Below are 27134 nucleotides of genomic sequence, written 5' to 3' on the forward strand. Positions count from 1 at the left end.
AGTAAGTAAGCATCAGTCACCTCCACACAGGCTGGCCAGGGGTGTTGACGGGGCAGAGTCCATATTAGCTGAAGACTTGCCCATGCTCTGCCAGGGAACTCTACGGAAACGAGGGCAAGCTTTGCATGAAACCCCATTTGCAAACCGAAACCATGAAAAAAAAAAAAGGTGGTTCAGTGTGGTTTTTACTCAAAACCAGGTGAAGCTTTGTGGTTCAGCCAAGTTTTGACTTGAAGCCAGAGAGAGCTCACTGTGTTTGCCTGGATCTTGTTTTACGTTTCATGTTCCATTCGGTTCTGTTTCCCAAACCTGAAACTGAGGGTTCAGATGAGGGGCACAAAATGAATAAAATGAAATGTGGTGCAGATGAAGACAGCACCAGCTTTGTGAAGGCCAACTCCTGCTCCTCCTGCTCTCTGCCGGCACTCCTTCTAGAAAGGGCCCTCCCCACAGTAAGTAGTTCCCTGGGACTTTTCTTTAAGGAACAGAATGATTAACACTATACAAAAATAGCAAAGGCTATTTTGCTCTTGTTTATTTTAACAGATCCATTAACAAATCTGTTTTTTTGCAAGTCAGCCATTGAGACTTTTGAGGAAAACATTTTAAGTAACAGACTCCAACGTTATAATGGCATGAATTTATTTAACATGCTTTAAATATCTACTATGTGCTAGAAAATTTAACTTTTTAAGTTCTCACCATATTTTATAGATGTGGAAACTAGGCTCAGAGTGATTGGATAAATTGCCCATATGCTAAAAGAGAAAGCAAGCAAGTGTAATACTAGGCAGAGCCAGCTAGTAAGTGGTGGAGGAAAAGATTTTCCCCCAGGGTCTTTTCCCTAGCTATTTTCATTAGACCTCATTACCTACAAATCAGACCGAAGTTCTGCCTTCTGGGCATTATGAAGATACATATTTGGCTTCATAAAGAAACTCTGCTCTGCTTCTATGGATTTAACCAACTGTGGATCTCTCTCTATATAGATCTGTATATACGGATGGTTGTCTGTACTGAACATGTGCAGACCTTTTTCCTGTCTTTCTTCCCTAAACAATACAGTATAACAACTATTTACATAGCATTTACATTATGTTATGTATTATAAGTAATCTAGGAGGATGTGCATATGTTATATGCAAATACTACACCATTTTAGAAAAGAGACTTGAGCATCTGAAGATGTTGGTGTTCTACAAGGGTCCTGAAACTAATACCTCATGATACCGGGGGATGACTGTACTTAAAACAATGGTGTGTGGTGGAAAGTGCTAAACATCCTAAAAGTTGTCCAAATGGTGAGCTGTGTGGGTTTAGAAGAGGGGAGAGGTAGCTTCTAGCTAGGGAAGGAGGGGTGGAGAGGGTAGCAATTGCAAAAATCTTTGTAAAAACAGTGACATTCGTGACACAGAAGAGCAGTTGGGTGTGTAGCTGGTGGGGGACGGAAACAGTTTTGGAGGGGAGACAGGGTGGGTGAAAACATAAAAGAGACAGGATTATTTGTTGGAGTGAAGAGTTAATAAAACAGAGTTAAGGAAAGTAGTTTTGGAAAGATGGATTTAGACTAAATTATGGAAGGTCTTGGTTTCATGGCCAATCGAGTTGTGTTTTATCTGCCGAAGAATGCTATCGAATATTTTTGAGTCAGGATTCACAAAATCAGGACAAAATATAGGTGAAAGCCAGAGTTTAACTCTGAAAATTACTTGTGCCTTATCGGAAATTTGGAGGGAGATTGAAAAAAAATACATTAATTGGCCTCTGCAGCAAAAAAAAAAAAAAAAAGAAAAAAGAAAAAAATCACAGAAGTAAAGCTAATCATTTTCACACAGTTCAAGTTCAGTGAGAGATGTAGTTGAGATTACAGGTTAATACAAAGCCCTTGCTTAAATTTTGAAGTCAGTATTTATTAGCATATGTCTCGCATGAGTATATCATCAACTGGCTACTCTCTCATACTGAAAAATTTCTTCAAATATATGGGCTCCTTTTGGCATGATCACTATCCTTCCAGGAGGAAAAACGAAATTAAATTTAAATTCCCCCTAATGAGGGAAACAAAATACTAAGGAATAATATTTTTTCCAGGAGGATTGAGCTTTGGAGGTCCACAAGCCATTATAATGTCTAACACTTTTTCTATCCCTGAGTACTAATTTTCATCCCCTTGGGTGCAATATTGCTCCCATTGGGAATGCATGGTGTAGACCCAAACTTGCTTTGCCATGACATTTTGATGAACACCCTGGAAGCTCTCTAATGTCTGGTGAAGTCTGCATCACAGAAGGGAGGACGGATACAATCTCCTGGCCAAATAGGTTGACAACTGATAGGCTACATGAACGATTTGATTCAAAAATCAAACAGAGAACCTAGAGAACTACTGGGGAAAACAATATTGCTAGAGCATCACGATCAGTTACGTGTTGGTTATTATACGTCCCTTAGGCTACCAGTGTTTCCTGTAAAATAATCTGCCTTTATTTTTTGCCATGCATTCTGCTAGGTGATATCGGTAGAAAAGTTAAAAATGCTGGAGGTGGAAGTATGAGGGGGAACATCAATATAATATGCCTCTGAAGCCTTGAGTTTACTCTTGCTATCCAAATTACCTCACTTACACGGGGAAACGTTCCTTCCGTTAAGTAATAGCTGTGAACATATTTGTCTTCACCAAGTCAATGGATATTCTTTGGAGAAATCTCTGTATAATGTAATAAATTAGAGTAGTTGAGCATGTAAGGTTGTGTTTTGTTGTTGTTTTACTGACTATGGCTATTGTGTGAATTTCTGTTTAATCAATCAAAATGATCAATTTTGTCTTTAAAAAGGAAAGAAACATTTGAAAATGAAGAGTAGTCTACATGGTGTTGAATTCCCCACTGTGTCCAAAGATCAATTGCTCATCCTTCTCAAGAATGGAATTTTGAGCCAATATAATAATCATTGGTGGAGTGCTGTTATTTTTCAATGATCTTCCATTCAGAGGAGAAAACGTATTCCTTTTACAAGCTCTGGAAGACTACCCCATGAGGGTTATCTTGATTCATCGAACTTGGGCTATGGATTTAGGTACCAAGCAGTTTGACAATATTCTAAAGTTTCTATTTGGTCAAATCACTCCAAGACTCCATCATAACAGTCAAAACTGTAATTTGATGGTTCATCATTTTAAATCTATTACTGCCTGCTTTTGCAGAGAGAAGGATAGGATTTCAATCCCAAAACATACTTTAAACTGTCATTACAACACATACACATGGAAGTGGGGACAGTCAGGTATTTGATCCAGACTGGATTATGTGTGACTTCACACATACTTTTGGAAGTTGCTTCTACAAAGATGTTTGGAGCTTAGAAACACACTGGAATGACTTGGCCATAAACCTGAAAGGAGAATGTCGCTAGAGAGGCCAAAAAGCTGTCTCCGTCTTTCTTCCAACATCCTTCTGGTGTGACCCATAACTATGTAAGGAACGTAACTGTGATTCCATCTACTTCACAGTTTTCACCATGGGTTCATGAGGTAATGTGTAAAATGTCCAATGTCTTTCGAATAAACAGTAACTTTTTTTTTTTTTTTTGAGATGGAGTCTCGCGCCCAGGCTGGACTGCAGTGGCCGGATCTCAGCTCACTGCAAGCTCCGCCTCTTGGGTTTACGCCATTCTCCTGCCTCAGCCTCCCGAGTAGCTGGGACTACAGGCGCCCGCCAAATCGCCCGGCTAGTTTTTTGTATTTTTTAGTAGAGACGGGGTTTCACCGTGTTAGCCAGGATGGTCTCGATCTCCTGACCTCATGATCCGCCCGTCTCGGCCTCCCAAAGTGCTGGGATTACAGGCTTGAGCCACCGCGCCCGGTCAACTTTTTTTTTGAGACGGAGTCTCGCTCTGTCGCCCAGGCTGGAGAGCAGTGGTGCGATCTTGGCTCACTGCAAGCTCCGCCTCCTGGGTTCACGCCATTCTCCTGCCTCAGCTTCCCGAGTAGCTGGGACTACAGGTGCCGCCACCATGCCCGGCTAATTTTTTGTGTTCTTCAGTAGAGAGGGGGTTTCACCGTGTTAGCCAGGATGGTCTTGATCTCCTGACCTTGTGATTCGCCCGTCTTGGCCTCCCAAAGTGCTGGAATTACAGGCGAGAGCTACCGTGCTGGGCCCATAAACAGTATTTTTTGACCAATGAGAAATCTGTAAAAAATTCTGCCATGATGACTTACTTACTGTTGATATGTATGAGGGTGCTCATTCTAGGTTAATTTTCTACAGAACTCAAAAATAAGTGGTCCTTGTGGAGTAAATGAATGGAAATGTTGTTTTACAAATAAAAAATAAATAAACTTTCCTTCCCTTTTTACTGTCCTCAGGTATGTGACAAAAAGCATAATTTTGATGTGTTATTATTTGTACTTTTCCAGAAGGAAAAATATACTGTCAAAGTTCGGGGATCTATTTTTACTGGAATAACAAGATGTCACTAAGAGACCATTACTTTATCGGAAAGTTCTTGTTTTTTTAAAACTTGTCTACCACAGCTTCACATATTTCATAGTTGTGTGTTTCCTGGTTAAAAAGCACTAAACTTTTCAACATTTGCTGCTCATTTTGTGAGCCAGATCAAGGCAAGGAAATACCAATATTTATGAACAGCTGTAGAGGGTAATTGAGGGATAGTCTGCTGTTTCTGCCAGTTCTACTGATACACTGTGGGCTGTTGTATTGTTTAAACCTCTGCCTACTGGAAAGCTTATTTTTCTGATATTGAGGCATGTTTTCCTAAGCCACCTGGATGCAGAGAGATTTTCAGGTGACCTTGGGGTCTCTCCCTTGCCAGACTTCTCAGACAAAATACACACACACACACCACACACACACACGGGCATCTTTGCCCATCCTGGGCCAGGTAGGCTCTTAGGAGACAGACCATTGTCCCTTGAGTTGGAGAGAGTAAAGATCTCTTGTAATTTCCATTCTCGCCCCCAGCTCTGAGCCCTGAAGGCCCCAGCCAAGCACAGCTGATTGGGAACTGTCAAGTCTGGAGGTTGCTGCATATATTCCCATGCCTGGGTTCTGGAACAGCATCTGTGACCCACAGGCCCTGCAATAAGAGAGATTCTTTCTGGATTTGGTTTTGTTCATAGATATATGCTCCAAGACATGCCTCAAGCTTTATATGCTATAAACCCTTATAATTCTTTCTTATAAGTCATAGTCTTTACAACCAATGCTTTTTTTTTTTTTGCATAGGTTGGCTACTCAGAGATCAATGCCAAGGACTCTCTATAACTGCCATCAAACAATATTTATTTAAAAAAATCTTTCCATAGGTATTTTATCAGGTGCTCTACAAGAGAATTACATAGGCACATATGTGTTTTGGAGGGACTTCCAGTCTCATTCAGGCAGACCTTCACAAACAAATGCTAACGAAAACCACCAGACTGTTATTTAGCCTTTCTGGCTGGGGAGGACTGTATTAATCATTTTGTGATAGCCTTTCCTTCTGAATGGTTGTTACCAGCGAGGTACCTTTTGCTCAATGTTTTGCTTACAGACATGTCTATATATTATCTGGCAAGTCTATTTCACATCTGGTTTAAAGTCATATCTGTTTGTAAGTGCATTAGATAGCACTCTGATGACGTTCATAGTAGTATAAAAAACACCAGCATTGAAATGTTGGGCTCCGTTTTCATTAACAAGTTTTTTTCTCCCCTTGGTCCCAAAGCAACCTAGCAGAGAACAGAGGGTAGGACCAAGAGGCAAGAGAGCTGGCTCCGCCAGGCAGAGGGTGCTGGGTTCAGCTCAGTGGGCTCCAGAGCCAGGTCACCTGCCCCAGAGCACAGCTCTGCCCCTGCTAGTGCATGGCCCAAAGCAAGCTACTTGCTGTAAAATGGGATTGAACGACACCTATCCTGCAGGTTGGTGGAAGGATTAAATGAGTCAATATACATAAAGTGCTTATGTCTAAGTACCTGGCTTGACAGCAAGTGTTATATAAGGATCTGCTGTTATTACTTTGGTCTTGGCTTTGTCACTGGAGAGCAGGCTGTGGAGCCCCTCTGAGTCTCAGTCTCTTCATATAAACAGTGGATGAAGTTCTGTGAAACCATTAGCCTTGCTGTTTTCTTTCTAAATAAGGCATCTTGCAAGTACCCAGGGAAAATCACACCAAGGAAGAGACCACACAATGTACTCACCAACACAGGCCAGTGGGCATCAGCCAGGCCAGCATGGGTCACCCCACATTTATCAGGCCCTACATAGCCTGGGGATGGGGGATTCTGCCTGTGAAGACAGGAGGAGTTGGTCCTTGCTTCAAATTATGAGGGTGGTACTCAATAGTACCCATGTTTGGCCTCACACTTTTCCCGAAATCTCTCTTTATTCCCATCTCACAGGCAGAATGAGGACCAACATCACTGAACAAAGAGACATGACTTAAAAATCAGTTGCTTGGATTTTCATTTCTGCTGAGTTTTCTCTATTAAAATGACCTCCGCTATCCCGAGGGAAACAGTTTTCCCCATGACTGATGGAAAGTGAAGTCTCCTCATGAGGAGGATTTCCCTTCCAGAAATTCAAAACCAGAAAAACGATCAGACACTGTGATTGTGTGCCAGGGAGCAGCCGTTTCCAAAGATTTGAATGGAATAATTTGTTTTTCATGGTTTATAGGTAGCAGATAAAACTTACATGGAAAAATGGACAAGGAGAAATGGAAAATAAGATACAGAACCTGGAATCATCAGCTTAAAAAGCAATTCGCTTTATTTCAGCTGTGCCCAGAAATAGCTTGAGGTTACCAAGTGAGTATTTCTACTGGAAGCATCAGCTACAATTAGGTCACCAACTTAGAGAAGACGTAGGTGGAAATTTAAACACCAAGTCTGTCATTATAAAGGTACTTTATCAGCAAAACTGTCAGCTATGGATGGTTGACTTAAAATTATTAAGAGGCTAAAATCTCAAAGGAGAAGACAAGTTTGTGGAAGGGTCCCTCCTAAGATCCACAACAGCTGAGGGTCTAAACATGAGGAAGTGGCTTTAATAGCATTTCTTGGGGAGTTTGTTTTGAAGTCCTTCACTTCCATACCAATCTGACGTGAGAAAAATAGATGCTTCCTCTTGGAGTCCTTGTTCCAACCATGGAAACATGGGCCACACACTTAATTCTGCTGGTAACAGAATGACAAATTTGTTATTGTTTAGGATAAGTAAGGCATGGCAATACTCATCTGAATTTTGGTGAAAATTAGATGTGGAAATCTGTAGCTGTACTATTCAAGCTTCCCTTCAAATAAGAAATATTGAGCAAATAAAAATATGGAGTCCCTGGACCTATTCTAGAAGCCTGGTGCCAAGGGATAGATTTTGCATGGATCAACTTAAGCTCACCCAGGAATGGATTTCACTTTCTCCTGGAAAATTTATTTGAAAGTCCAAAAAAAAAGTATTATTTATGGACTTAATAATGACTAGATTTACAAATATTTGGATCCATATGAGGCATGGAATTCAGAATAATATTATTTCCTGCTATATTGGTAACTGATTTTTCAAAGAAGATGTTACTTGATAGTTAATCCATTTAGCTTGATTATTCAAATGTTCCAAAACACCCAGTGATGACCTATTTTTTTTTTTTTGTCTCTTTTCAATATAATAATATGGCTTGAAGTTTCACAATGACTGCATCTGTTTCCTTAGCTACAAAATGGTACTGAGACCGGTCTTTTTGTATCTGTAGGTCATTGCCATCAGTGCAGCCAGGAGTCCCCCTCAACAAATCACTCTTCTTTATATGCGGCTGATGCTCTGACAAAAGCCTGCAAGGGCGAGTCTCAGAACAGCTGCTAAAAATGCAGCTGGAAAGTGAGACAGAAGTGCGCAATGCCAGTTCGCGAGTGCATTCCAATGCTGGAGGAGCCATGCAGACAGAAGGCAGTTCATTTCATCCGCAGGTCACTAAATGCCTTTGTCCATTTCCTGCCTTTTCTTTATCATATGGATATCAGTGTTTATCTCTGTAAATCGTTATAACTATAAATCGCTACCCTCTTTCTTATCAAGGATTTAGTCTCTTGTGCCATATACAAGGTGTAGAGAATTCTTCTAGGGATAGACTTCTAAGTCCAAGCTACCCAGGGAACTACCATTTACATCATTCATTAAGTAAAACAAAGACTGTTGTTGATGAAGGGGTAGCTCTTACTAGGGTCCCAGAGTCAGTCCAAGGCTCAATTATGAAGTCAGAAGGTGTGTGTGTGTGTGTGTGTTTGTGTGCCCGTGTGTGTGTGCTTGTGAGTGAAAGAGAGAGGGAGAAAGAAAGGGAAGGAAGAGAGAGTTTAGGTTGTGAAAGCCACCATCAGCTCTTCTCTTAGCATACCTAGTTGTCAATTTTCTGTTTATGTTTAAAAAATATAGCCTGATTAACAATTGTGATATTATCATCTTTACTTTTTTTTATTTTTTGAGGCGGAGTCTCACTCTGTCACCCAGGCTGGAGTGCAGTGGCGTGATCTTGGCTTACTACAACCTCCGCCACCCAGGTTCCAGTGATTCTCCTGCCTCAGCCTCCTGAATAGCTGGGATTACAGGCACCTGCCACCACACCGGGCTAATCTTTGTATTTTTAGTAGACACAGGGTTTCACCATGTTGATCAGGCTAGTCTTGAAATCCTGACCTCGTGATCTGCCCACCTTGGTCTCCCAAAGTACTGGGATTATAGGCATGAACCACTGCACGCAGCCTATCTTTACTTTTGAAATAGGAAATGAACTCAGAAGTTAAACCATCCTTCAAGGTCTTATAACTGATAGGTGGTAGAACCAAGATTTGAAGCCACGTCTGTTGCCAAACATTTTAAGACAATGTTTAAGACTATATTAAGCTGTTTCCCAAGTGAATCTTTAGGAACATTCCAGGCACCTAGTTCTTCATCCTCCAGTTCTTTCTCTCATCTATGATGTCCGGTAGGTTATAAAGGGAGAAGGCATTAAATGTGTTGTTAACCAGCAAGTACATGAGGTAGAAATGTTGGAGGATTAAGGCTTTATTGAACCCACCAAATAATACTCCAGGCATCTGTCTTGTTTTTTTGTTGTAGCTTCTAGGGAGGTTAAGCATTAGAAACTCAAATGGCAATTGAATCATAGGAAGCGCTAAGCTAAACTACTGAATGAGTCATTTTTTCCAGAGACAATGGCTCTTATTTCTCTCGAACTCTTAAAAGACTTACAAATGAGGGTAGAAGAAAAGTTACTTAAATTTACTACTCCTACTAATCATACTAAAATAAATTTATTACTCTACTACATAGCTTTCACTTTTTGATAAGTTATTATCAACATTTTGATTCTTGGGTTATCACAACATCTAACAGCATGCTCTAAACGTCAAATAAATGGTAATTACATGAAATGGTAATGACATACAATCTCTTTAGTGTCTTATCTAAGACAATCTCTTTTGTGTGCTGGGAGTACAACAAACTTGATCCTTGGCTACCTGGGGCAGGGGTTTTGATTACTAAGAATCCTAGAATTACACGCAGTCTACCATCAAACTTATCTGTGGAGGAGACCATTGCAATAGCTATAACTCTTTGGTGTGTTGTGGGGGGAAATGGTTTGAGACTCACTGTTTCAGAGGAAGTGGTGGCAAAAGGAAGAGGAGAATGAAGTTGGTTGCTTGCAGAAATAGCAGAGTGGAGTAGCTAGAATTTAGCTAGTGGTTTGGTGTGGGGGTGGAGTAGGGTCATCACCATGAACTCTGAAGGTTAGCCCTGCTGACTCAGGGGCCAATGGTGCTGCTGCCAGAAATAGGGGAGCTGGAAAATCTGAGAAGATGATTAATTCAACTGGGGACATATTTGCCTCAAGGTTCCTCAGAGGGGCATCCCCAGTGGATGTGTTCAGAAGTCAATTGAACATAAGGCCAGAACCCAGAGACGGGCTGAGCTGGAGGGTTAGAGTTGCCAGTTATGGGTCTATGGTGTTCAAGACAAGAGAGGCCAGATTCACAAAGGGGACAAGGTGGACCAGAGAGAGAAGAGAGCCTAGGACAGGGTCTAGGATGTATTTGGAGTGAGAGAGAACGCAGAGTAGCCAGGGGAAAAAAATGTGGAAAAAGTAGTGACAATAAGATGACAGAAGAAATCATCACAGTGTGAAAAAACAAGGCCAAGGATGGATGATTTGTTCTTAGAGGATAAAGTGGTCTAGACTATAGGCCCCAGAGTAGCAGATCAGTTAGCAAAGTGGCCAATCTCAGTATGTCATTGTGCACCAGAAGGTCCCATATGACGGCAGAAAAAAAAAAAAAAAAAGGAAGGAATGACGAAGAATTCTAGAACTATACACAGTCTTCCATATAACGTATCTGTGGGGGAGTCCACTGCAAGAGCCACAGCTCTGGTGTGCTGTGAAGGAAAATGGTTTGAGATTCACTATTTCAGAGGAAGTGGTGGCAAAAGGAAGAAGAGAAAGAAGTTGGTGGCTTGCAGAAATAGCAGGGTCAAAAAGAAGAGTATTTTAAGACAAGGGAAATGCCCAGTCAGTAGAGAGAGACCAGGAGTGGAGAGGAGAGAAGTGCAGGAAGGAAAAGAAGGGAATGACGGGTTGATGGAACAGTTCTAAAGGAAGCTGGAGGGCTTGACTGCAGGAATACAGTTACGTGGCACATCTCTGCAAAGTAGTTGGGCAAATACAATGTGCATCAGAGAGAGGACACATGAAGATGCAGACAGACCTCGTCATGTGAAGGAAGGAAGTGATCAGGTACTTTCCATAGTACTCATTTCTCTTCTCAGGAATACAGGGGTGACAGGATTTTCGCAGAGGACAGGCTGCATGGTATTGGGGTCAGGGCTGGCAGCCCAGGCCAGGTTTGGAATAGCCCCAAAATATATAGCATGGTAAGAGGTTGTGCATGGATACATTGAGTATTCAGTGCACAGGTTAGGGTGAAAAAAATTGTGTCAAAGTAGTTATGTGATTCCAATACTACTTAGAAGACTTAGAACGAGAGCAGAGAAAGTAAGTGGTCATCCTGAGTTAATAAATGAAGGTAAAGACCTTAGAACTCCATTGAAAGGTAGAGTAATTTAATATCGATATTAGATTGAAGGGTCCTTCACTTCCCTATGGTCTAATCACAGTCTCTTGCAATGGACGATGGAGCAGGGAGTAGTAGGCTGCCAGCAGGACCTCAATGGAGTGACCCAGTCTTGGGTTCAGGCCCATCAGGGCGGTGCTTGCTGACTGGCTTGGAGAGCAGAGGTAGCCAGAGGCATCTGGGGTCACCATGAAGATGGCAAATACGGTCTGTAGGAGTGGGGATACTAGACAGGGAAGGAATAGGAGCTGTGAATGGAAGAACATTCCAGAATGTGAGATCTTGGAGATCACATGATTTTTGCTCTGAAAGCTCTCAGCCCATGGTGAGCATTAAAACAGTCCCAGGGCAACCACACACCAACCCCTGTACTGACCCCTACTCCAAATGTTTAGAGTGGAGCCCTCTGGGGATACCATATGGGGGATTTCTTTAATATTCCTCAGTGGGATTTGTCTTCCCTTCTCACAGACAGACAGGGACTGTTATGAATGGGGTACACACCTATTTTATTCCCTCATATTTTATTATCATATATTATTACAGTCATTTCACTGCCACCAACATTTCCTTCTCCAATGATGTGGCATCCCGTGTAACAAATGGTTTTAGAGAAAGTGTCTGGTAGTCTACCAACAACTCTGACCGGACTCTTTTTTTTTTTTTGAGACAGGGTCTCAGTCTGTCACCCAACCTGGAGTACAATGGCATGATCATGGTCACTGCAGCCTCAACCTCCCAGGCTCCAGAGATCCTCCTTGCCTCAGTCTCCCAAGTAGCTGGTACTACAGGCATGCACCACCACACTGGGCTAATTTTTGTATTTTTTGTGGAGATGGGTTTCACCATGTTGCCCAGGCTGATCTTGAACTCCTGGGCTCAAGGGATCCTCCTACCTCAGCCTCCCAAAGTGCTGGGATTGCAGGTGTGAACCACAGCACCCGGCCCAGACTCTTTTGGTTGATCGTTTATGTCCCTGGATACTGTCCACTGTTCCACCTTCCAGCCTGCCCTGCATTAACTTTCAATGCTCTTTCCATCAAATCACACTGGGTCCTATGTCAAAGGCTGGCACCGTTTTTTTCCTCAGACCTGAAAGTTGAAAGGTCAAGATTCAACATCATGCACCAAGAGATTAGTCTGTGGAGGAGGTCTCAAAATTGAGGATGGAATAACTAACTCCACAAGATGGGGGCAGGGAGGGAGAGATATGTGGCATTTAGCAAATAAGCCATGGTCCCTATGTGTCTCTCAAACATCCACATCTACCTAGAACCTGAGACTGTCACGCTTTTAGGAAATCAGTTTTATGCAAATGTGATTCGTTAAGATGAGGTCATACTAGATTAGGATGGCTGTTAAATTCAATGATCAGCATCCTTGTAAGAAGAGGAGAAGACACACAGGGGTACACAGAGAGATGCCGCGTGAAGACATAGGCAGAAACAGGAGTGATGCAAAGATGACCCAAGGGATGTCAAGGGTTGCTGGGAGTCACCAGATACTGGGGGAAGCAAGGAAGGCTCCTCTCCTAGAGCCCTCAGAGGGAGCTCAGCCCTGCCAACACCTTGATCTTGGATTTCTAGCCTCTCGAGCTGTAAGAGAATACATTTCTGTTGTTTTAAACCACCCAGTTTATGGCAATTTGTTATGGCAGCCACAAGAAACTAACACAGTCTCCTAATCTCAACCACTGAGCTCACTGCCCAGCTGGGAAGTTTCTCCCAGGAGGCCACATTGCCCCTGAAGCCAGTCCCAATGGAACGGACATGATTGACGGGCCAGGGAAGCCTCACCCCACAAGGCTGCACACCTAGGTAAGTGTGTTCCTTGCACCGCCCTTGCCATGACAATGGCTTGTTCTGACTTACGGCTTTGTTACTTTGAACTTCAGTCAATGGCTGAAAGAGGAACGTTGTTTTGACTACGCTCGGGGTTTCTAAACTCCCCACTGTGTGGTTTCCAGGTCAGACAGTCAGGCTTTGTTCTGTGAATCACTGCCGAAAGATTCAATTAAATCTCACTTCGTCCGCCTTGTGGCCAGGGTTTCAGTGACTTAGCAAGAACAGGAGCATGTAGCCGGTTACTGAGGAGAGCCAGACATTTGAGGGGAGCGGGCTGCTGACGCGAGCCAGGGAGCACGAGATTTTCGGGGCTCCAGACAGCAGTGACGAATGAAGTCCCCAGGCGCTCAGTTTCTTGGCTGAGAAGCCAGCTGTTGATTCCTGACATACTAATTTAGGACCCGAAAGAGAAAGTGAGGGGGCTTTGTAAAATCACTTAAAGGAGGCTGAATGTCAAGGGGGAGATAAGCCATGTGTTAGCACCACTGTCCTTTTCACGCGGGCATGAGAAAGAGTCACAAATGTGAGTCTGGTTGAGATCTTTATGGTTAGGAGGCTTCCTTTGAAGTCTGACATCGCTAAAAAAGATTCTCATAAAACCAAAGAGGGGAAAAAAAGAGCATTTTATCCCAGCTCGTAGAGCACCAAAGTATGTGGAAAGGAGAAAAGGCTACAGCTCTCTGCAGAAACAGGAATTCGGCAGAATCCCATGTCACTTAGAAAAGAGAAAACAAAATACAAGATTTCTTGAAGGGTCTGGAAAATTCTGCCTTTGTGGGCAGACTTGCTCCAGAGGGGAGAGTCTTGTGTGATGCCAGAGACCCAGGCTGAGGAAGGACTCCCATCCCTAGGGCACAGGTGGCCTGAAGTCACGGAGACTCTCAGAACCTCAGTTTGCCTTCTTATTTATAGAATGAGACAATTCATACCACCCCTCTCTTCTCTTGCAGGATTCTGTGGGGCTCAGAGGAGTTGCTGTTTGTGAATTCACTCTGTAAATTTCTAACATCCTATAATTGTAGACAAGTCAGTATGCACCCCTCCCCAAGGCTCGGCTTAGAACACCCGAGACATCCCTATTGCCTGCACCACATCGGGTGCCAGCTAAGGTAGAGGAGGGGTGCCAAGGAAGATCAGAGAAGCCCAGCTCCTGGGGTCCCTGGGGTCAGTATGGTCCTTCTTCCCTTGTATCTGCAAAGGACTTGTGGACACAGCCAGGGGAAACATGGTTGCCGAGAGAGACTGGCATGGCTGCACGTTGGAGGACACCAGGCATGAGACACCAGTCTCATGTTTCATCAACATTCCTGGGGATGCTCTCATACATAAGCCCAGAAGGACCAGGGCGGCGCAGATCCCAGGGAAGGGGATGGCAGGGGCTTAGCTGCCCAGCCTGCTGTTCTGCTGTGGCTCTGTGCGGCAGCATCATCTAGTACTTTCAAAAACTGTGCTGTGGGCACTCGCCTCGGCTCCTGTACGACTGTCCTTCCCATCTCCGTCTGCCAAACTCATTCTTAGCCCTAGGTCCTGCTGAGATGCTGCCTTTACCATGAAGCCATCCCTGAGAACAGTAGCTTGCTATTTCTACTGTTGCTTCTGGCTTTGGTTGGCTCTTCCCTACTCATCCCCTCACCTGACATCCGGACACTGTGTGCAACAACTTATTATGATTATTACTGGGATGGTCTCCTCCAGCACCCATAATCCTGTCCTAAGTGAACACCCTGAACATGAGGATGTTTGAGAAACTGGCTGAACGTGTCAACAGTTGGTGGATTCTGATCCAGTAGCTGATAGTGGGCAGGAGAATAGGGGTGTGGCTTTCCAGGCTCTGAGGCCCCTACATCCTCAAAGGGAACTGACATGATCCCAATAGGTGCAGGTTCAGGCAAAGTGGAGAGATCCAGCCTTTGGCTGGCCCAGATCTCTCTCTCTCTTTTTTTTTCGACAGAGTCTCGCTCTGTCACCAGGCTGGAGTGCAGTCACATGATCTCAGCTTGCTGCAACCTTAGCCTTCTGTGTTTAAGTGATTCTCCTGCCTCGACCTCCCAAGTAGCTGAGATTACAGGTGCCCGCCACCACCTCCAGCTAATTTTTGTGTTTTTAGTAGAGACAGGGTTTCTCCATATTGGCCAGGCTGGTCTTGAACTCCTGGCCTCAGGTGATCTGCCTGTCTCTGCCTCCCAAAGTGCTGGGATTACAGGTGTGAGCCACCGTGCCCAGCCCCAGATCTCTTTATATTGATCTTTGTCATTCTGTACTCTGCTTGGGGTAGCTTCTTAGTTTGTACTACAGCTTAAATGACTGATAGTTTTACCTTTCTATGAGAGCTGAGTTCTCAGAGGTTACCTAAGCTTGAAGTCAAAGGCATGAGGCTGTGCTAGGAGGTGTCGGGGAGGAAGTTACTTTTGGAGGCCAGGGTCTTTTCCAGGCTTCTGAAATCATTCCCTCGGGCAACTGCCTGGCATGGCATGTCCCTGATTAAAGCAGTTTCTCTCCTCCTAGTCTACTTGGGAAGTTCTGAGGATGATTCTTTCTCTTTTGATACATCAAATCCACCCAAAGTAGCTTCTGAAAAAAACTATGAAAAACTGGCCACAAGAGTGTTTGTTCTGGTAGAATTTAAATGTCTTTGTGCTGCAAAAGCTGAAATGTCTAGTAAGAGTTTTGACCAAAGCTCTTCAGCTCACTATAAGCAGTAGCACAAAGGATAAACCACAGGGATCCAGCTCTTACAAAGCTTTGTTCCCTTCTGCAGGCCCTATAGACTCCCCGGGCTTCACCTGCCACATCTGTACACTGGGGAGAGGGTGGATTACCTCTTATGCTCCAAGTAGCCAGTCATTTAACCATTTAACCTGTCTCCTCATGGGCTGGGGACGGGAGGATGCTCACAGGGTGGAAGGAGGATGAAATGAAATGGCATACATAGAATCTCTAGTTCAGGGGTGGATGCACAGTAAATGTGAGCTGTTTTCACAATTACAAGGCTCACCTCCCACTCTGAGCTTCTATGACTCTATCGTTCATTTTTCTGCACAGGGACTGACTTGAGGCTGCAAGGTTCTATCTCTCGGCTGCTGCACTGAGCTGCTTCCCTCCTGAATGTCTCTGTCTGTCAGTTTCATTCACAGACCCCTGACCACCAGTAAGCATCAGATATATTCATGCAGCTGAGTGAGGCATCGGATGCGACAAAATAGGAAGATGCTCTTTAAAACGAGAATCTCAGCAATGAGTTTGCTTGTGATGCAAGTAGGGTCTGGAGCCTACAAGCCATGGAAGACTTGCAGACAAGGCAGTTTCTTCTGGAAGCTTCCCCAGGGAAGAGCAGGAACCCCCAGAATGGCAGAGCTGCACGTGTGCCACTGTGTGACATTCCTGGTGCTAAAAAGAATCAGCGACAGATCTTTGCCATAGTGGGGAAAAATGAGCCAGTGCAATAGGCCTGGTCATAAAAGGTGGATCCAGTCTGTCAAGAAAATGTGGCATACATACACCATGGAATACCATGCAGCCATAAAAAAGGATGAGTTCGTGTCCTTTGTAGGGACATGGATGCAACTGGAAACCATCATTCTCAGCAAACTATCCCAAGAACAGAAAACCAAATACCGCATGTTCTTGATCACTTGGACCAAGGAAGGGGAGCATCACACACTGGGTCCCATTGTGGGGAGGGGGTAGGGGACAGGGATAGCATTAGGAGATATACCTAATGTAAATGACGAGTTAAGGGGTGCAGCACACCAATATGGAACACGTATACATATGTAACAAACCTGCACGTTGTGCACATGTACCCTAGAACTTAAAAAAAAAAAAAAGATGGATCAGAGGGAGGGCTTTAGTTGAAAGCTTTTGAGAGGTTGAGCTTCATTTTCCTGCTGCTGTTACATGGTAAACCACAGAGACGTGCACCCATACAACTGGGGCTCTTCCATGAACAGATACAACATTGGGACACAGAGAGTAATATTTTTTTTGAGATGGAGTTTCGCTCCGCCTCCTGGGTTCAAGCGATTCTCCTGCCTCAGCCTCCCGAGTAGCTGGGATTACAGGCGCCCGCCACCATGCTTGGCTAATTTTTGTATTTTTAGTAGAGACGGAGTTTACCATGTTGGCCAGGCTGGTCTGGAACTCTTGGCCTCAGGTGACCCACCTGCCTCAGCCTCCGAAAGTGCTGGGATTACAGGAGTGAGTCACCACGCGCGGCTGGGGAATAAATTTTCGCTACACGTTTTCCATAAAAGCAGACAAATGCTCAGTAACTTTTTCATAGAAACATCTGTACTCTGTTCATGAGGAGAATGCCACAGGTCACTCACTTATTTGCACAGAGAGCCGTACCGTTCAAGGGAAGGCTGGGTCATTCTGTCCAACCAGGGGTTTAGCGAATCATTGATCACTAAAGCCAGGAGCAATGCTGGAGGCCTGTCTCTACTGCTGGGCTGACGAATCATTGATCACTAAAGCCAGCAGCAATGCTGGAGGACTGTCTTCACTGCTGGGCTGGCGAAGACCGGGGTCCAGCCTCTGTGGTTCCACCTTGCCTGCCTCTCTTGCTATATCCCAGCTGCTTCAGGTTTTCTGAACATGCCAGGCTCCTACCTGCCCCTAGATCCTTGGACATGCCTTTACCTCCTCCCGAAATTCCCTTGGTCCTCTCTTCCCTTGGCTAGATCCCCCTAGTTAAAGAATATTCACATCTACCGTGGCCTCCTCAGCCTGGGGGGGTGCTCTGCCCTGCGCAACCTGGCTGGCCCTGTGAGTCTGTTCCCTTCTGTGTCACCCCCAGCGGGGTCCTTGATGACATGGCTGTCCATGCAGTTTACCTCTACATAGCAGCTACGGGCACTTGACTGACTTTATCTGACCAAACTGCATAGCTGTCACTATATGCCCGGCAGCATTCCCAGCAGGGATTACGATGATGATGATGACGATGATGACTGTTATTTCTGTTTTACAGGTGGAAAAGCAGAGGCACAAAGCGGTGATGTGACTTGCCTGAGGTCACATGGCTAAAAAGTGGTAGATAATGGAACGGCTCCCACGTCCGTATGGTCTGAACTGGGCTGCGTAGTGTTCCCCAAAGTTCATGTCCACACAGAACCTCAGACTGTGACCTTATTTGGATATAGCTTTTTTGCAGAAGTAGCTAGTTAAGATAAGGTTATCCTGGATTAGGGTGGGCTCTAAATCTAATGACTGATGCCCTTATAAGAAGAGAAAATGGACAGAGGGAAGACCTCATATGATGCTGGAGGCAGAGACTGGACTAATGTAGCCCAGAAGCTAAGGAGTGCTGGCAACTGCCGTAAGGTAGAAAGAGGCAAGGAAGGATGTCCCCCTTAGAGCCTTCACAGGGAGCAAGGTCCTGCCAACACCTTGATTTTGGACTTCTGGCGTCCAAAGCTGTGAAAATAATTTCAGTTGTTTTCAGCCACCCGGTTTATAGTAATGTGTTATGGCAAGCACGGGAAAGTAACACACCCCCTCTCAGGAGAGTGAAGCAGGTGGTGTCTCCAGGGACCTGGGCATTTCTGCCCCTTCCCAGGACAGGGGACAGAGCCAGCAGGCCTGCTTCCCTGGCAGTTCTGCCCGGTGGTGGATGCAGTGGGGGACTCCCAGATGGCACACACATTGCACTGGCAGGCCAGCGTGTTCCTCTCACGAGATGGCATTTTGGGAGGTACACAGTGCCGGAGCACGAGCCAGGAGCCTGGGGCACATTCCCAGCAGCCAGGCGTGGGGAAGCAGGAGGCAGTCACCTGGGGCTTCAATCTCCCTTTTTAGAAAGTGAATCCCTGAAGTGAACATGAGTCAGGCACTGTTCTAGGCACTGAGGATGGAGTAGGCAGTGAGACTGGTTCCGGAATCTGTCTCCAAGGAATTAACATTCTAGGGGTGACCAGCCTTGAATCTCTCAATCAATCAACAAGTGGTGATGTAAGAGAGTGATAAAAGGTACAAAGAAAAACTCCCCTCTCTGAAGATTATGAGGTTTCTTTCACAAGATTAAACATTACAAATAAAAAAAAAAAAAAGCCCAACAAATGGGATGGCGATGCCCTTTGGCATGTTCACTACCGCATATCCACACAAACGCCTTCGTGGCAGCCCAGGCAGTGCCCAGCAAGCTCAGACTCAGACAGTCCTCGAGCTGGCCTGGCAGGGCTTTGCAAAGCAGCTACCTTGTGGCCAGAGGGACCCATCCAAGTCCAGTTTCTCCATGTCAGGGCTAGCAATGAGGAGGATGACTGTGCAGGCAGCCCGCCCAGGCCTCAGCAGGGAGGGGAGTGGAGACTCCCACTGGACGGTTCTCTAGGCAGAGCTGCCAGCAGGGCGGACGGTTCCCTGAAAGGACCACTCTCTTTCTCTGCCAGGAAGGGCATCTGGGGCCTTTGGGAAGCACTTGTGGAAGGTGCTGGGCGCTTCACATGCCTCGTATCTGGCAGATGCCATCACCTCTGCCGTACTTCTAGGGTGGCTGCTTTGAGGAAGACGTGGCAATTTCAGAAGCTTTTTAAACTTCCCAGAACAGAAAGCCAAGTTTTCCAATCTAATCTATATGCCTTAACGATGTCACCCCTGGTCAGGGATAATTTTAAATGCAAGCATAGTGATGTAGCTATGGGATGGGGTAATGTAAAATGTAGGGTAGAAATCATTATTTTAAGAAAAGAACAATTTCAGAGAAAAAAGCAGTTCTAGAGGCAAACAAAACTTTACCAGAGGGGCTCCTAGGAACCTCAGGGACTTTCCACTTGATTTGCCTTTTCAGGTAAAACACCATTAATAGGAGCCAGAGTAGAGTCAGAGGACAATGTCTGTTTGTCCCTACACACACACACGCGCACACACACACGGACACACACACGCACCACACACCCACGTGCACACACACGCACACACACACATGCACACACACACACAGGTACACACACACAGACACACACAGGCACATGCACACACACACGCACACACGCACACACACAGACGCACACAGACACACGCACACACGCACACACACAGACACACACAGGTACACACACACAGACACACACAAGCACATGCACACACACACAGACACACAGACACACACAGGCACACACACAGACACACAGAGGCGCACACACACACACACACGGGCATGTGACTGAGGAATGTGGCGTGAATGACCTGGCATAAATGCAATGCTCTAATTTATTCCACATCACTCACTGAGATTCTCCACTCATTAATTTTCCTAAAAGTGGATTTTTTCATATCCTTTGAAGTCAAGCAAGTGGTTTTGGGGAAAGGGTTGTTCCCTCTGGGCCGGCTGGCAACAAATGGAATTGTCTCAAAAGCCCCGTCAGCAACAGAAGAAAGGTCAGCCCCTCTTAGTGAATGAAGAAGGAGAAAGTAAAGGTCGTGATGGTAAACACAGAGCAAGTTTTGACAGCCATTGGATCATTTAACAGTACCAGAACATCTAGATGGAACTTTTTTTTTTTTTTTGACCATTGCCATTCATATATTTTTAAAGAAAATTAAAAAAAAATTTCAAAGACATTTTATAAACCTGGAGGAAGGGTAAAATATTTACCCAGGGTGTAAACTACGTAAAATGAAATCATCTGTAAGACCTGGTACTTGATACCATAACAGGGTGACCCAGTCAATAAAAATTTAATGATACATTTAAAAGTATAACTGGATTGTTTATAACACAAAGAATAAATGCTGAGAGGATGAATACCCCATTTTTCATGATGTGGTTATTATATATTGTATATTGCATCCCTGTATCAAAACATCTCATGTACCCCATACACGAGATGTGTATAGGTGCAGTGGGTGCATAGGAATGCAGCAGTGTGATCACAGCTCCACAGGTGTGCACCTACTATGCGTATATACCTACTACACACGTATATGCCTAGGTGCATATACACCTACTACGTTTCCATAAAAATTGAAAATTAAACAGAAAAATAAAAACAAAATGATCTATTATCTTCTTCTACTGATGAGGACATAATGAAGGGTTTTGGTATGTTAGACTCATACACATATATACAGACTTTTGTGGTTGTAGTTAAATTGGTCAATAGATGTAGACTGACCTAAGAAAATAGGAATTAACTTCCAGCCTAAATACTGACTGGGCACTTCTGTTCCCGTACACCCTCAGAGACTTCAGCCAACTTCTGAAGCAAGTAATTGGCTTTCCTGGCTGGAACTGCAACGCCATTGCAGGCAAGTGTCTTGGAGCTCCAGATCGGCCCGTGAACAGGGTGGCAAGAAGTCCAGGAGAACATGAATCAGACCCGCACGGACACCCGTGGCATTTAAGCCTGAAAGGAAACTTGACCGGTAGCCGAAGTCAGCAATGAATACTAAGCAGGCTGTGCCATGCTGGGGGACTGGGGGGTGGTGACTGGCTCCTAAGCATGGCTGGTGGCCACAGAGGCCCCACCTTGTGAGGCCAGTGTGTCCCCCTGGGTCCTACACATCAGGCTCCACCCTTCCCAGCAGACTCTCTGACCCTTTCAGCTCTGACCACAAAGGGTGGAACTTCATGGGCTGGGAACCCAATTTCTCACTGGTTTTGGTAAATTAAAAGTGATAAAATGAGTAATGCATTAAAGTCATCATTTTTCCTAACTGAAAAAAAAAGTATGACAACTCTGTTGAGACTTGACCTCTTTGAAATAAAAGTTGTTACTTTCTGGGAGCTATTCTTTTTTTTTTTTTTTTTTTTTTTTTTGAGACAAGGTCTCGCTCTGTCACCTAGGCTGGAGTGCAGAGGTGTGATCACAGCTCACTGCAGCCTTGACTTCCTGGCATAGGTGACCCGCCTCTCAAGTAGCTGTGACTTCAGGTGTGCACTACCATGTTCAGCTACTTTTTGTATTTTTTGTAGAGACAGGGTTTCGCCATGTTGCCCAAGCTGTTCTCAAACTCCTGAGATCAAGCCATTCACCCGCCTTGGCCTCCCAAAGTGCTGGGATTATAGGCGTGAGCCACCATGCCTGGCCTCTGGTAGGTATTCTGATATTTAAATCTTTAGATACTGCAATTTACTCCTTGTCCTTTGTTGTCACGGAATTTACAGAAAAGGCTATTTAGGAACTAATGCTGTCTTATTTTCTCTGTCTCTTGGAATGTACATGTGTAGGTGTCTGTGTATGTATATGTACGTGTTTCTTTGTATATTTGGCTTTTTGTATTCATCATTTTTATCTTTTAGAATGTCCCCACCACACATTCAGCATAGTCTTGCTTTCCAGAATTTTGAACATTGAGATTTCTTTGAATATTTTCTAATACCTGAACATTTACCTTTATATGTCTGCAGCCTGTGGACAGGTGTGTAGAATGACAGACTCTCAGACTTGGAGGGACCATGAGGCTATTGACTTGGGCCTTCCATCTCATCAAGCAGGAATTCTCCCAAGGAACCACCGCCCTGAGCTATCCCAGGGGTCAGGCCTGCCTAAACCGGGCTTGAGTTTTGTATATATTGTTCAGCTCAGTTGTAGAGCTCAGGTGTGACAATTCTGCCTGAGAAGGGATGAGGAGGAGGGTTAAATGGAGGGAAAAGTGGTACAGGAAAGAAAAGAGAGAGAAAGGGACATTATTAAGGTGGGACTGGGGTCAGAGGCTGGGAACTGGGGGCTGGGGGAGATCTATGAGAAGAGAGCAAGCGGCAGGGACGTCCTCCTGAGTTCCTGCTGTGTCATGTGTCTGACCTTTCGTGTCTCTTTCTCAAACACTGTGGATGTGTCAGCCCACGAGATGCTGGGGGTGTGGAGAGGATGAAGACCAGGGCAGAATCTTTGGCCTAAAAAGCAGAGTTCCTGGAACAGTGTAGACATTTAAAAAATATTAGCTAGCTTAAACAGGAATGCTGAACTCTTTTTTTTTCTCTCTCTCTCTCTATTGTTCTCTCCTACTTCATTTCATAACTGATCTCCTCTTATTGAAACTGTAAGTGGAAAAAAAGATGGTTTTAGAGACATCCTCGTTATAGAAAGTGTTGCCGTAAGTCATCTAGTAACGTAGGTGTTCAACATTCCTCCTGAGCTTATCACTTTACACTGTGAGGCCAAGATGTTAAAAACAAAACAAAACACACATACACAGCAAACCCCTACTCTCAAACATAAGAGTTTAGATCTTGAGCAATAAGACATAGATACTATCGCAATATTTTGCGAAACTCAGAAACATTGCCACATTTTCCATAGGGTTAACTTTTGAGATGAAAAACTAATTTGGAACTTATGATTCCTTTTAAAAAAAATTCCCTTAGCCAAACTGAAGAAATTTAGTTGGGAGAAGAAAATGACTTAACTTGTTTCCACAATGAGAAACACATACTCATGGCTTTCAGCCGCTTTCTATCTTTATGTGATGGGCTTCAATTGCATTCATTTACAATGAGTTAAAAGTATGAATGAAATCTTTAAATGAACAACTGAAATAAAATCACGATTTAAACATTCCAGCCCTTAAAAGAAAAAGAGACTTTTGCATGGCTGTAGACATAATGGTTGATACTGAGTCTTAATCCCAAACCTGACAGCCCATAGTTTTCAAACTGAGTGCCTCAAATTCACAATTAAAAAAAATACAGGCCTCTTATTGCTGCGGTGAGATAGGGCAGTGCAATGCCTATGAGTGTGTCTCTTCCTGTGTTGTATCTGGCCTTGAGTCCACAGAACCCCCCAACATCAAAGGAAGCAGTAGGAGATGGTGTGTGGAACACCAGATAGCCGGAGGAAAGGGGAAGCCCTTCCTTTGCCAAGAGGAATTGCTAAAATTAGATGGTAAAGTAGTCCTGGCACTGGAAGACGTCTTGCTGACGATCAGCTTCAATAGATGATAGAACTGTTGCTTATTTGGAGACTTTCAAAAAGAGCGGCTTACACCCCAGGCAGGAATGTTTTACCTGGCTGAACAGCTCTTTCTGTGTGGAGATGCTTCCTTAGGTCTATCTTAAATTCTTCGTGCTGATATTCAACCCCACTTCCTCCTGCTTCGGAGCTCAGCGCAGAAGGGGAGCTGCCAGGCACTATTCTTTTCCTGCAAACTTCCCAAGATGATTTTCATAACCCAAGCCCATCATCCTTGTCTCCCCAACACCCCCAATCGGGGCACTTCATTTTGGCCTTCTCTGTGCATTTGGGGTGCATTGGGGAAGAGGGCTCTGCAAGATAGGGTGGAAGGACCCAGGGTAGGCTCTCATTTGGGCTGAGCGTATGGTCACCTGGCACGTCCAGGGCCATCTCTACTCCCCTCCCCCATCTCCCTTGCCTCTGCCTTGCCCTGGTGACATTATCTAGACATCTACCCCTCAAGATGTGTGACTTGGGTAAGCATTGCATCTTCTATGTTTCTCTTTTAAACTTTAAGACCATCAGGAAAGGGTTGAGCCTGTCAATATTAATATCTTTGCTGCCCTGGTTTCCTCTCAAGAAAATATTTAGGGAAGGAAGAAGGACTGGGAGAGGGGATGTAGAGGAAAAGCAGGGGGCTTAGGAAAAGGGGACCTGAGCAGGGGCCACAGAGATCAGTCCCACTTTCCTGAGAATGCCCCTGTGGCTTCCTCAGAGGGACCACACAACGTCCAGAGACCACCGTGTGACTTTCAGAGATAACAGTGACAGTTCCTGGCAACATTTGCTCCCTGCCCCACCTTCATCCTTCGTCCTCCTCCTCAGAGGATTTTATCTGGTTTTGGGCAACATGAAAGTCAACTCCACAGAGTGCAGAGAGAGCCAGAGAGCCCGGTCCTCATCTCATCTGGTCAGCTTTTTTCTTTTTCTTTTCTTTTTTTTTGTTTTTGAGATGGAGTCCCACCCTCTCGCCCAGCCTGGAGTGCAGTGGTGCGATCTCGGCTCACTGTAAGCTCTGCCTCCCAGGTTCATGCCATTCTCCTGCCTCAGCCTCCCAAGTAGCTGGGACTATAGGCACTGCCACCACACCCGGCTAATTTTTTGTATTTTTTAGTAGAGACGGGGTTTCACTGTGTTAGCCAGGATGGTCTCGATCTCCTGATCTTGCGATCCTCCTGCCTCGGCCTCCCAAAGTACTGGGATTACAGGTATGAGCCACCACGCCTGTCCTCTTTTTTCTTAAGACCAAAACAAACCACAAACGCTCTCACCCTACTAAATATCCACTCGTGAGGTACAACTGGTAAATCTGTGTTCCAAAGCAAAACCATTCTCTCTGAAGGAGCCAGCTTAGACTGCTCTATCACACCAATGAGAGAGTTAATAAGACTTGATGGGAGGCAGGCACATGGTGATAAGGAGGTCTGTTCTTAGGTGGAATTGGTGAGTTGTAGTGGCCATCAGCACTGGAAGCCCTGAAATAAGGCCTTTGGGTGAACAGGGCAGCACACACAACTGGGCAGAGTGGCCCTTTATCTCATGCCAGCTGGACCCAGAGCCGGAGCTTGGAGGCTGGGGTGATCAGGCTGTTCTTGGCAGAGGTTCTTGAAACCAAATGACTCTGGTGGCGATGGGAGGCCATGGCTCCAGGCCTGCCCAGAATAACACGTTGTTAGCATATGTTAACAGGCTGCCTTTTCTCCAAAGATCACAAAATGCATTCCATTTAGTGTCTGTTTTGGAAGTGTTGCTATCTGTGTTTTATGGGTGACAAAACCAAGATACATCAAGGTCATGGAGCCCCCAGCTGAGGGTGAGTGAGTTAGGGGCTGACCTGGCAGACCTGTGCTTCCTGAACCTCAGGCTGTTGCTCAACAGCTGACCCCTGATCTTTCCAAATTCCTTCCAGAATGGTCCTTTTGGCCTGCAGATCTCAGGGTCTGGTAGGAGTTAAAAGGAACACGTGTGTTCCGAACTCCCTGGAAGAGAGTATTGAAAACACACACACAATCTAGTGTTCGACATGTGAGGACCGAGATGAAAGGGGACAGCTGTTTCGGTGCTGGGTTTTGTGTGTGTGACCACACATGGTTAGGCCTTCAGCCCATGGGAAGCACATGGAAAATGAGTGGAAGAGCTGGCTCCTCTCTTCTCTCCCGTTAGGCACAAGACCGTGTAGATCCTGGTCTTCCTCCTTTTAAAAGCGTGACTATCATGTCAGACTAAGCTTTCTAAGGAACTCACCACTGATACCATTCAACAGAAAGAGGAACCTGCTGGATTAAAGCTAAGTGAAATTTTCCAAATGATTTCAGCTGGCTCTACCTAGTGGGTAAGCTTCATCTTTATTGGGCTGAATGAGATGAGCTTTCACCCAAGACGTTGGAGCCACACTTATAATATTTGACTATGACACAGTTATTTAATTGCAATCCAAACAAAAGCAAATGATGTCCAAAGTTAGAATTATGGATATAAGGCACTGAAACATCTTAAAACTCAAGGCTGAAAAGTATCTAAGGAATTCTTGTCTCAAGGTAGAGGTATAATAATTCCCAAAGAGGAAACTGTGTCTACTGATTTTTTTAAATCTAGAGGGAAGACATCAGGCACTAAAGCTTAACAACCAACTGGCAAAAAAATGCTTATCATACATGACTGTATGGAAGGTTCTGGAAGGGCATGCAGACAGCTGTTTTATTCATTTTCCCATAGTGGAGTGCTTCATGTTCTTTGGACTTGTATAATTAACATTGACTACTCTTAATACTTGGAAATTCTTTGTTATCTCTCTCAACCATCTCTCACATCATTGCCTTTTGGTATGGCCTCCTAATCTGAGTTCTGTTCCAGGAAAAATGGGGATGGAAGTCACTCTCAGTGACAGCCCTGCACATGCAGGGAACACCTGGTTACTAGTTTGTCCCTGAGCCACTTCTTCTGGTGCCAGGCTGAGCTGAGGATAAGGCAGCAGAAAGCAAAAGGCAGACTCGAATGTCTCTAGATTCAGACTTTTGGTCTTTCCTTCCAAATTTCTTCCTCCCATAGTCCTCTATGGCAATTGCAGTTTCCAGATTTCTTATGCTGAAGAACATGTGATACTTCCATGCCTGTTTTCTTTTGCTCGTTCCCTCCATCTACCAGTCATCAACCAATGCTGGTTTTACCTCCAAAACCGTCACTTTCTTTACCATCTCGATAATGTTTTTAAATCTCCATTTGCAACAGTTTCTTATTTGTATTTTTAAAAAGTTTTTTTAATAGCCTTATTGAGATACAATT

The 27134-nt window shown here is 44.6% G+C and overlaps 1 protein-coding gene and 1 long non-coding RNA gene across 5 annotated transcripts in view; one reads left to right on the plus strand and one right to left on the minus strand.

The window, feature by feature from the left end:
- Window positions 1-27134, minus strand: part of RUNX1 (RUNX family transcription factor 1) — a 262810-nt gene that overhangs the window by 186930 nt on the left and 48746 nt on the right. The window lies entirely within an intron of this gene.
- Window positions 242-21549, plus strand: LOC117095743. The gene is made up of 4 exons (XR_004442158.1): window positions 242-452; window positions 6675-6805; window positions 7747-7960; window positions 21143-21549. It is a non-coding gene; the product is annotated as an uncharacterized LOC117095743 (long non-coding RNA).

The sequence above is a fragment of the Trachypithecus francoisi genome, unplaced genomic scaffold, assembly GCF_009764315.1.
Source record: "Trachypithecus francoisi isolate TF-2019V2 unplaced genomic scaffold, Tfra_2.0 Lachesis_group14, whole genome shotgun sequence".
Classification (NCBI taxonomy): Eukaryota; Metazoa; Chordata; class Mammalia; order Primates; family Cercopithecidae; genus Trachypithecus; species Trachypithecus francoisi.